The sequence below is a fragment of the Lichenostomus cassidix genome, chromosome 20, assembly GCF_008360975.1.
Source record: "Lichenostomus cassidix isolate B80296 chromosome 20, HeHo_3.0, whole genome shotgun sequence".
Classification (NCBI taxonomy): Eukaryota; Metazoa; Chordata; class Aves; order Passeriformes; family Meliphagidae; genus Lichenostomus; species Lichenostomus cassidix.
Genome location: NC_139500.1, coordinates 13,892,569 through 13,904,382, shown reverse-complemented (window position 1 = coordinate 13,904,382; position 11,814 = coordinate 13,892,569). Strand labels below are relative to the sequence as shown.

Genomic DNA, 11,814 nt, shown 5'->3' with positions numbered 1-11,814 from the left:
CTGCTAATGACCCACTCCGGATGACAGGCAATGGGCCATCAGGGACCCACCGTGTGACTCATGGACTTATCCCATTGTGGGATGCTCTGCCCAGGAGGGAAGAGCCAGGTGTTCCCACCTGCATATAACCTGGCCTTGGAACTGCCTGAGCTAGCCCTGTCTACTGGGTTCCCAGAGGACAAGAGCTACCACCGGATCTTCAGCTGGAGACTAGACCTTCACAGGATCACCGCTTCAACTGGACTACTTCAGTTGGACTGCTACTACCATCCTAACAGGGTGTTAGGTTGTATCTGGCTTTGTCAGTGCTTTTCCTTGTATTATTTCACTTATTTTTAATTTCAGTCTTGCCTTGTGATCTCCCACTGGTTTGTTTTCAAACCAGTACATCGTCCTAGAATCTGGCGATGCCAATAGGATACCCTTGGATGTGCATGGACCCCTAGATCAGGGATTCAGTGTGCTGCTTGTGGGAGGGTCTGATGCCACCAGCCAAGGGATTCTTGTTATTCCAGAAGTTATAGATGCTGATTTTACAGGCCAGATTCATGCTACGGTTTCCCCACTGGACCCCCCGTCACCATCCCTGAAAAGACTCACATTGCTCAATTGTTGCCTTTTGAGTCTTCTGTTCCCAGGGTAGACCAGCAAGTTGGCGGAGGTAACAGCACTGAACTACTGGGACTTCTGCAGGTCTACTGGGCTGCTGCCATCTCTAATGAGTCACCACAGATGGCATGTACCCTCATCATGCCGAAAGCGCATCCGCATCGAGTTCGGATCCAAGGTTTGATTGATACAGGTGCTGATGCAATGATCCTTTCCTCCACTTCATGGCCTCCTTCATGGCCTCTAGCCCCTGCAGGATCAGCTATTGCAGGGCTGGGAGGAACCACACAGAGCCGACTGAGTAAGCAACCTGTGTTGGTGAAGGACTCAGGGCCTCAACGTGGCCCTTTGTCACTCCAGCTCCAATTAACCTCTGGGGATGTTGCTGTTGAGCAGCTAGCAGAGTAATGAAAGCACCAGTTCTCAGTGGCAAGAAGGAATGACCTTTATTGTTTTGATTTCATCACATATATAGAGTTCTCAAAAGTGACCCAGATTGGTCAGTCAGAAGCCTTCCCCCAGGCCTGATTGGCCAGGCCTGCACTGTCCAAGTTCTGAAACACTGTTCCAATAACATCCAAACTTTATCTTTATTTATAAAACACAAGAAGAATTCTCGTGGGAAAAACCTGTGCTAGCCACAGGGGGATGGGACATGTTGGAAGCTTGGGGGGTGTGAATCTTGATGGATTTTTAATAGGGGTCACTGTGTGCAAGGGTGCACCGTATTCCATGCTATCTCTGCGATGGCTGACCAAAACACCTATATGGGAACCACAGTGGCCCCTGCAAAAAGACAAATTAGTCACCCTTTGTCAGCTGGTTCAGGAGCAACTGCAACAGGGACACATTGAGTCCCTGGAATACCCCTGTTTTCGTAATTAAGAAAAAATCAGGGAAACGGAGACTGTTGCAAGATCTCTGAAAAGTTAATGCAGTGATGGAAAGTATGGGGAGCATACAGCCTCGCATGACCTCACCTACGATGATTCTCACAGGGTGGGAAATCTTGATCGTTGATTTGAAGGATTGTTTTTTCACAATCCCTTTGCACCCCAATGACAAGCCAAAATTTGCCTTTACTTTGCCTGCAATTAATAATGCGGAGCCTGTAAAGAGATTTCAATGGAAAGTGTTACCTCAGGGCATGAAAAATACCCCGAATATCTGTCAAGGGTATGTCGCTCAGGCCTTGTCTGGAATCTGTGAGCAGTTTCCTGAGGCAATCTGCTACCATTATATGCATGATATCCTGGTGGCAGCATCCACCCAGGATGAGTTGCGGAGGTTACAGCCTCGACTGCTCGATGCCTTGCATTCTTATGGGTTGCAAGTGGCTCCGGAGAAAGTTCAAAAACAGCCTCCTTGGAAATATTTAGGAGTCAGAATTTTGGATCGAACCATACAACATCAAGAGGTGCAGTTTTGAGACTCTATTAAGGCTCTGAATGATGCCCAAAAATTGCTAGGTATCATCAACTGGTTACGTCCGTATTTGGGACTAACCAATGCACAACTTTCCCCACTTTTTAAAATTTTAAAGGGGGACTCTGATCTAAACTCACCTCAGAAATTGACTCCTGAGGCGCGACAGGTGCTGAATGAGGTGCAGCAAGCTGTTTCTGCTCGTCAGGTTTATTGAGTGGATCCCTCTACTGATACCACTGTTTTCATTACTGCCCCAGACCTCCATCCTACAGGTATCATTGGCCAGTGGAACAAACAATGGGATGACCCTTTGCATATCCTGGAATGGGTCTTTTTGCCCCATCAGCCAAAGACAGCACCCACATTGTTCGAGTTGATAGCTTGCCTGCTAATCAAATGCCATTATCGGTGTTTACAACTGATGGCAGCAGATCCTGCAACGATTGTTGTTCCGGTATCATGGGACAGCTTTGAATGGAGCCTTGCTAATAGCACTCCTTTGCAAAGTGCACTGCAAAGTTTCTCAGGGCAGATTGCTTACCATCTGCGCAGCCACAAATTGCTGCAGCTGGCAAATTCAATCAGTTTTACATTGTGGCCAAAGAACAGTTGGGTGCTAGTTCATGGACCCACCGTCTTCACAGACGGTTCTAGAAAAACAGGAAAGGCCATTGTTGCCTGGAAGGAAGGATCTGAGTGGCAGGTGCTGAAAGGCCACGAGACAGGCTCTGCTCAGTTGGTTGAATTGAAAGCAGTTGCCACGGCTTTTCAGCGGTTCTCTCGGGTGCCTTTGAATTTGGTCACCGACTCTGCTTATGTAGCAGATATAACCAAATGTTTGGATTGTTCACTTTTAAAAGAAGTCAATAATGCAGCTCTGTTCTCACTATTGCGAACCTTGTGGAAGGCGATTCAGGTTCGAGTGCATCCATATTGTATTTTGCACATTCAAAGCCACACCAAATTACCAGGTTTTATAACAGAAGGCAATGCCAGGGCTGACATGTTAGCCAACCCTGCATGGGTGGCACCTCAGCCTGACAAAATTGCATAAGCCAAGGCATCGCACAATTTCTTTCATCAGAGTGCACATACCGTGCAGAAGCAGTTTCAATTGATGCCAACTAAGGCTCGTGACATTGTCAGCGCTTGTGCTGACTGCCACGGACTTGCTGCACCTCTGCCACCGGGGGTAAACCCCAGAGGTTTTTGCAGTTGTGGCAGACGGATGTGACACACATCCCTGAATTTGGCCGATTCAAGTATGTGCACATGTCTATTGACACTTTCTCCTCAGCTATGTGGGCAACTGCTCATACTGGAGAAAAAAGTCGTGACACCATTGCCCATTGGAAATTAGCCTTCTCGGTCCTGCCTACGCAGTGGGTGTGCCAGCCACTGTGAAAACCGATAATGGTCCTGCCTACGCCTCGCAGAAGACACGGCAGTTCTTACACCTATGGGATGTAGACCACACATTTGGTATTCCGCATTTTCCTACTGGCCAAGCCATTGTTGAACGCGCTCACAGTACTCTGAAGCGTGTCTTGGAAAGACAAAAAGGGGGAATGCATGGGGAAACACCACAGAGCCGATTGGAAAATGCTTTGTACACAATCAATCACCTTACAGTGCCACCGAATTTGAATAATCCTGTGATTTTGAACCATTTTCTCTCATTGCAGTCGTCAGGCAAGTTGCGCTTGCCCCGGGCAAAGGTATGAGTATGGAACCTACTTACTAACACCTGGGAAGGCCCACATGAGCTTATTGCTTGGGGTCGTGGGTATGCTTGTGTTTCCACAGACACTGGGGTACGATGGCTGCCTGCAAAATGCGTTCGCCCTGACCTGCGGCTCCAGAGACAGAACCAGCAACCTCAAAATAACAACCAGAATGCAGAACACCAACCAAGTGATCCTTCTGATGATGACCAGGACACTGACCATCAGGAAGATGGTCCTTCCACAAGCAGAGACTGAAATTTAAATTTTTATGGAGTCAGAAAGCAAGAACTTTGAAAGCATGTTTTAACTGAATTATAGAATTATAATACAGAATTAGGTTTTATAGATGCTTTATTCAGGGTATTGCTGGAGAGTCTCTCTGTTCACTTTAAATCAGCATCTGGTTTGGGCTCTGTTCGGTGGCTGGCCACCGCCGGGCAGACCCCTCATCGTTTTTCCATCTAGGCTCTGTTTGGTAACTGGCCACTACTAAGCAGATCCTTCATGCTGAATTCACAGAGGTTCACAAGCAATGCCTTCTGGTTCTTAAATAAAAAGGGGGAGCTGTGGCAGCACAGATCCTTTCCCATGGGAATTTCTCTCTTCTTCTTCTATGTTTTATAAATAAAGATAAAACTTTCATGTTATTGAAATGGCCTTTTGGATACAGGCAGTCAAATGCCTGGACCAATCAATCCCTGGGGGGCGGATGGTTGTTGGTCCAATCCGAACGGCCCTCTGATGTCCATATAAATTGTTAATTAAATAATAAAAGTCGCTCTTTTCTAGCACTCGAAAGGTCTCGCCTCTTCACTCCGCTGGCGGTCCAACAGTGACACCACTGCTTACATTTTTAGGGATTATGTAAATTAGATGAGCTGTTGAACAGTGGTGAAAAGAGGGGAATTCTGTGCCACAAGACTGTAAATCATTGCACTGACTCTCCCACCCAGGAAACTGGTTTTAGGCTCTCTGGTGTGGCTGGTCCCCACACTGTCCATGCTGTTGTCAACTAGTATTGGGTGCTGGAGCATAGGCAGAGAAGGACAACACAGCTGGCAAAAGGTGTGCAGGAAAAGGTGGTGAGGACTGGCTGAGGGAGCTGGAGGGGGTCAGCCTGGAGAAATGGAGAATCAGGTGAGACTCTGCAACACCCTGACAGGAGGGTGGAGCCAGGCTATTCTTTCAGGTAACAAGTGACAGGGTAAGAGGAAATGGCCTCAAGTTCTACCAAGGGAGGTTTAGTTTGGATATTAGGGAAAATTTCTTCAATGAAAGGGTAGTCAGGCATTGGAACAGGGTGCTTAGGGCAATGCTGGAGTCACCATTCCTGGAAGTGTTCAGAAACTGTGTGGATGTGGCGCTTGAGTGTTAAGGAAACTTCCCAGTCTGACCATTCCTAAAGACTCTCTGGCAGTCACTCTCCCACCACCAGTGACTTCAACTGCTGGGATTGAAGCCCCTTTGCAGGGGCAGCTCCAGTGAGTGGAAGAGTGCCCTGCTTGACTCCCTGCACTCCCCATTCTCACAGTCAGACCAGGTTTCCTCACTAGTTTGGCTTGAGGTTTCCCATGAGAGTCTCAGGTGTCTTGTTCCATAAAGCTGTTTATTCCTGGCACAGTAACAGAGAAACAGCTTGAGCTGGTGCCTCCAAGGAGCAACCCCAACAAAAGACTCCTGGGCTTTTATGCCCTCACAGTCCAAGCCCGTGCAAGTCCTGGCTCTTCCTCCCTAGTCCTCAGCTCCTGCAGTGTCTCCAAGTGAGCCTGAGCACCTGGCTGGGCCACAGGTCCAGTGCCCTTTGTTAGTGCCCTTTGTTAGGCACAGGCTCGGCAGTTCCCCGCCTCTTGCCCCAGGCGCCCTTCACGGAGCTCAGTCTGCAGCTGTCACTGCAGCTGCACCACCAGCTCCTGCACTGAATGGATTCCTTGACAGGGGGACATGGTTCAGTGGTGGCCTAGGCAGTGCTAAGTTAATGACTGGACTTGATAGTTCTCAGAGGGCTTTTCCAGCCTTAGTGATTCTATGATTCCATGATTGTTTCACTTGTGCATATGCTGCAGATCAGCAGTCCAGGACCCTACAAAAGGCAGCAGCATTTGCCCTAACACCACCTCCTCCCCATGTGTTTTTGACTGACCTGTGTAGTTTTTTCTTGCAGTTCTCCCAGAACCTGTTAGTTTCTATTTTTCTCAGGGAAGACACTAAAGAAAAGCAGTGTTGCTGGCAATGACGTGTGGTGAGGTGTTGAGCATTCAACATAGCAATAACCACCATGTGGGCTTGGGTGAGATCTGGGAAGCAGATGGCTCTCTGGCTGTACAGGCAGTCAAGACTGGGGCTCTTCAATGCTTTTGGAGTCATTCAGTTGTGCCAGGTGTCCTCAGCATGGCTCAAGGCTAAGGCTCCAAGTGGATGGGGCTGCAGAGGCCCTGGATGGGCCAGTTGACTTCACACTGATACTGAAATCAGCCAGATAGAAACTTTCTAACACAGTTTTGAGCTTTAGAAGCAGGCATTCTTCGGTGCAGCACCGGTCACTTGGGGGTTCCTCCATTCAAGTTCAAGGAGTATTGGGTGAACAGGGATTTTATCATACACACTGATTACATATTCATTAGCTATCTCCACATCCTGGACTTTATTTGATATAGTCACACCCCTTATCAGAAGTCTCTATATGGTTCTTTGGGGTCTTCAACATCTGGTGTCCATTTTAGGTGGCTGTTCCTTGACCCCCGCTTTTGAGTAAGCAAGATATTGTTGTTTTGCATAACTTCTACTTTGTCAGCCTTGCAGAGCTGAGCTGGCATCCTGCTTGCATTTTGTTGCCTGCCTGTTGACTTCTATTTACCTAATTTACATCCTTTCTTTGTTTCTCCAAAGCTGTGCTGTTGTATTCCACTGTCCTTGATAAGAGTAAATGCTGTTCTGTTGTACTGTCCTTATCAACATCAGGACACCACAGGTTTCTGTTCATTTCTGAACAAGCAAGATATAGCTGTAAAAGTTTTCATGTCAGCCTAAATCCTTCACAGAGCTTTGGCCAAATATTCATTCTTGTCAAAATCTACAGCTTACACGAGTCAGTCTAGGAGATCAGTAGTAACGAAGAAACTACGGCCTCCATTCTGGTCTGTGGTTCAAAATACTAAGACAGTATTGAAATAATACTGTATTTTAATTCAATTAATTATTTTTCAACCTTTATAGAAAAATGAATTGTTCACAACAAAGTGATAAAACTGTCTTAAGCCAACATAACCTCACCCATCACTTGCACAATGTGCACATTTAGTGCAGCTAAATGGAGGGTTTACATTCAGAGGAAAGGTGTATTTAGAAAATAACAGCTAAAAATCAGTCTTTCTCTGCCAGTCTCTCTTCTAACTAATCCAAGCCAGATTTTCCAAAATGCTATTGGTTTTTGTTGGAAGCAAAGATGTTGGAGCATCACTGCATATTTGCCTTCAGCCCTCTCTGAGGAAAGAGTATCTGCCAGAGATATCAGCTTTGACAAAACTGAGACCCCATCAAAGAATCTAACTGGGCTAGAAGGCTGCTGGGATTGGTCTGATTCTGCAAGGAGTTTAAAAGCTAGCCTTTTCCCCTCTGACAGTTCTTGTGACAGAACAGAAAGAAGCATGCAGCATGTATGCTGCTTCAGTGCAAGGTGAAGGGAGCCTATTCCATTGATTTTCCTAGAGGAGACTCATTTGATTGTTGAGGGCTGTCCCCGTTGATGGATGGCTTGTTTCTGCTGAGCACCAGGAAGGGTCAGTAGGGATTAGGTGAGAACCTGTGAAGGACCTGGGGCTGGTCCTGAGCAGGCACCTCTGTCTTCTGCTGCAGTAGTCATGGAAACATTGGGGCAGAAACATAACTGTGCCATCCCTACATCCACAGGCCTCACCAGGTTGGTTCAGATCTACTGAGCTAGGGAGGTTGATTTTCCATGCCTTTCCAGTTTCTTGCAAAAAGCAAAGCTGCCCCAGCAGCTGCCTGCAGCTCTGCCTCACCAGGATGGGGCTCTCCTGCTGGTTCCACTTGTCCAGCATCTCCCTAGGCGACACATTCAGTCACAGCCAAGATATGGAGCAGCGTCCTACTCCATCCAGAAAGCTCCCTGCATGCTGTGCCTTGGCTCACACCAGCAGCTCAAAGAAATACTGCAAAAGACTGCTCCTCCCCCTGAGACTGCAATGTTGAGGGGGGGCGGGGGGGGGGAAGGGGGGCAAAGCTGCTCTTCACAAACTTCATTGCTTTGTCTCACGGCCTGTGGTTCACTTGTGTCTTTCTGGGGCTTTCATGGAAAAGTTGAAAGGAACACTCTGCTTGTTTCATGGACATATTGAAAACACCTTTCACACCATCACTGCACATCTGTCATGTTGACCATTTACTGAGGATGTCCATGGGGCAGTGCAGCTCACGGTGCAAAAAGGGTCAGGCTGAGGCTGGCTGCTCAGTGTTCTCAAGGCAGAGAACTCCTTCTGTCGGCTGGCTGGTTTGTGGTTGAGAGGCACAAACCATGTGTGAAGGAACCATACGCCCACCCAGCAGCCAAACACAAAACGTCTTTCTGCTCCTTTTCAGCAAAACTCCCTGTTTCTGCCTAAGCTAGGCCCTACTCCAGGCATAGCACCTGAGAGCACTTGCTTTGTGTATGAAAATAGGGGTGGCTCCCTGTCTTCCAGCCTAGAAAATAGACTACATCAGATTCCTTTTTTCCATTACAAATCCATGCCTTTCCGTTAGTGTTTACTTGTTTAGTAGTTGTTTTCTCTGTGTTCACTTCCTTTTACGTATTAATGGAAAGTAAAGCATGTTCAGCATGCCTGAAAGTATAGCTCCATGTTAGAGATGTGCAGTGGAAGCAATGGAAAATGTGGGAGTGTGACTGATGGAATGCATTTTTTCACATCTCTTTTTCTGAAAAATCTCTAAGTAGGACAGTGCCATCAGAGTTACAGTAGAGGGGAAGAAAATCTTCACAAGACACCTGTGGTATTGTCACGTGCAGAAGAGCAGGCTGAGGAAGTAGCCAAAATATCCAGATTAAAGCTATATGCATAAATGTATATGTATGTAAATGAATGGTTAAGATTATACATATGTTATCTATGATATGTTAATGGTATATGACTTATATATGTTATATGTAAAATATATAGCAAACTGATGTAAATGGATATAGATTTAACTCAGTGCATGGTCGTGAAGAGTGAGTAGCTTGGGCTGGAGCTTTGGACTGGAAATATGCTCAGTGTTTGTAGAATAATTAGTGAATTAAAACATGAATGATAGAAAGCATCCTCTATGAAAATGCATGGTGCAGTGTAATAAGAAACTGATGAAACGCTTATTAAAAAGAGGTCTACTTTAGATACAAGTTCAGTCACAGCTTCTCTACAGGAGACCTGTGTGACAAATCTTGTCCCTAATTCAGCTGGGCAGGAAAAGTCCTGCTTCTCACAGGGCTCAGAGCAGGCTCTGAAGCAGGCAGTTGTGGGCTGTGGTGTCTTTCTGGGCAGGCAGGTTGGAATGAAGCTCCCAGGCCCTCTGCCCAGCTGGGTGCCAAATGTGGGCAGGGGGAGAGGGAGACCCCAGGAGAAGCAGCTGGACAAGGGTGTGATGAAAAATCTCTCTGAAGCCCAAAGTCAAGATAACTTCCATCTTTTTTTGCTCACTATCCAACAGCACTGAGGTTCATGCCTAGAGAAAATCTGAAAGGTTTTCAAGTAGACAGATGAAGTTGTTGCAGTGTTGTTTACTCCAAAACATCTTCAAGCTATTCATTGGCTGAGGTTTTTACATATATGGAATGAGTCAGCCAGAAAATCTGTTTCAAACCAAGTAAGTAGAAGAAATCTTGAGACAAATTGCTCTTAAGAAGGAGCACTAGATCATACTCCTATGTTGTAGACTAAACCACCATTAGTCATCTACCTGCTTATGCAACCACAGGATAAAATGCCCTTGATACAGAGGACTGGGACATGGCAGATTCCATTCCACTTTTCAAAAGGGATTTTGAATTTTATGGATTTTACTGCCTCTATCAGGCAAACATATGGAAGCTATTCCAGAGAATGTGATTGATAGAAATATGGAAAAAAGTCTGGTAGAAATAGTGATGAGTCATGATGATTTTATAGAGGGGAAAATGTTTCATTGTCGAAGCAGAGAGGCTGGAGGTCTGCAAGAAGTGAGGGCAAGGGTCCATTTGGGTGCCAGGAGACAGCAGAGTGCCTGGCAGAAAGTCCTCTCCCCTCCATCAGGCCAGGCTGTTGCTCCCTGGCAGCTGTTCCCACTGCCCACTCCACAAAAGCGGTGGGTGGTGGCACCCTGGGGTGCCCAACGTGCCTGGGGCGGGGAGAAGTGGGAGGGGGCAGAGGTGGGGGCATGGGGTGGTGCCCCCTGCCTGCAGCTGTCAGTACTGAGTCACTGGACAAGGAGAAACCAGTGACTCCTGACCAATGCATCTCAAACGAGATTTAAAAATGAGCCATGAATTTTGAAAGAAGTTTTTCAGAGAAAGCTGAAAACTGTATTTTTACTTCCCCATTCTTCATTGGGTTTACATAATATCGTGTCCCAGATGCTGCTGTCTGCAGTGTAAAACCACAACAGGACTTGTCAGAGAATGTAACTAGCAGAGACTAGAAAGCAGTATTAACAGTGTGATTAGTGAATGGATAACAATCTCTATCTTGCAAAAAGGCCCTACAACAAAACAAACCTTTTCCTCTGGCTCTTTAAATGCCAATGGCCTTCCTCTGATGTTGTTCTTTTTTTGAAAGGTGCTGTTCCAATCCTGGATGAAGAGTGTTGGCTGAGCACTGCTGTCTTCTACCTGGTCAGCCAGGCTTGTGTTTGACAGCACACCATCAAATCCTCTTGGGTCACACAATGAGAAAACAGCTTCGCACAGTCTGGTATTGCAAAGTGGTGACTACGAGCAGTTTTAAGCTCTCGTGGTCACTGCTGTGGCAAAGGGAACTCCCACCCAATACCGACAACAGTTTTCTAATTCCCTGGCCTCCTTTCTCCCAACACATGTGGTCTTTTCCTGGAATTTCTCATGAGTATGTCTGTAATACTCCTCCCTTGTCCATTCAAAACCCTAGACTAGGCTTGGATGAAAAAATATTTTATAGATTTGTCCAAGACTTGTGAGCAATGAATAAATGGGTGACTGTACCACAGCCAGTACAGTGCTGATCCTTTAGCAATGATAACCATGTTGCTTTGGCTAGTGCCAAGTGGCTTACAGCAATTGGGTTGTGTGAAGCCTTTGTCCTATTCTGGTGCATCTGGAATCTCAGTATATTTTTGCCTTCACCTGGGAAAGGAAACAATTCACATGGACTAGATCCCAACATACCGGGTGGTTGTGTTATAAAATGTGTGATCCACTCAAAAGAAACATAGAGCTATCATTTCAGAGGTTCAGCTGTGCCTAATATACATTTGTGCCTGCTTATCATCCTACACCAAAGGCTCTTGATATGCACAAAACTATCACCAAGCCCCTCCTTCCCTCTCAGTGCAGCCTGATGTTATGGTCCTGTGAGCCGTCAGGCCCCCCTCCGAGTTCCATGCCCCACAGCTCAGTGCTGTGCAAACTCCACCACACAGTCCTCCGTGGTCCAGCAGCCATGGAGGAACTTTGGAGTGGCCAGAGGTTAGGATTAGCCAGCACTTCACATGGGCTGATACTAGCACCCAGCAAACGAAAGCTGTGGTGAAAGCTGGGTAAGGCTCCACACAGGTGCTGTGTGAGGCAAACGAAGAGATTATTTCACACATTGCACATCCTGGGGAACATGGTGAGGAGTGTTTCCTGTCCTTCCAAGATGAAATACATCACTTCTGGCCCATGTGCCACCATTTCTGCAGAGATGGATCTTCCCTACCAGGGGCTGGAAGACTGTAAGAGGGCAGGCAGCTGGGAGGGGACACAGCCAGGACAGCAGACCCTGACTGACCAAAGGGGCATTCCAGACCATATGACATGAAGTTCAGCAATACTAGTTGAAGGAAACAA

General features: G+C 46.7%; 1 long non-coding RNA gene across 1 annotated transcript; it reads left to right on the top strand.

Moving 5' to 3' along the window:
- The first annotated feature begins 395 nt into the window (after positions 1-395).
- On the top strand, positions 396-4,555 carry LOC146428891 (uncharacterized). The gene is made up of 2 exons (XR_014855978.1): positions 396-910; positions 3,844-4,555. It is a non-coding gene; the product is annotated as an uncharacterized LOC146428891 (long non-coding RNA).
- The last annotated feature ends 7,259 nt before the right edge of the window (positions 4,556-11,814 follow it).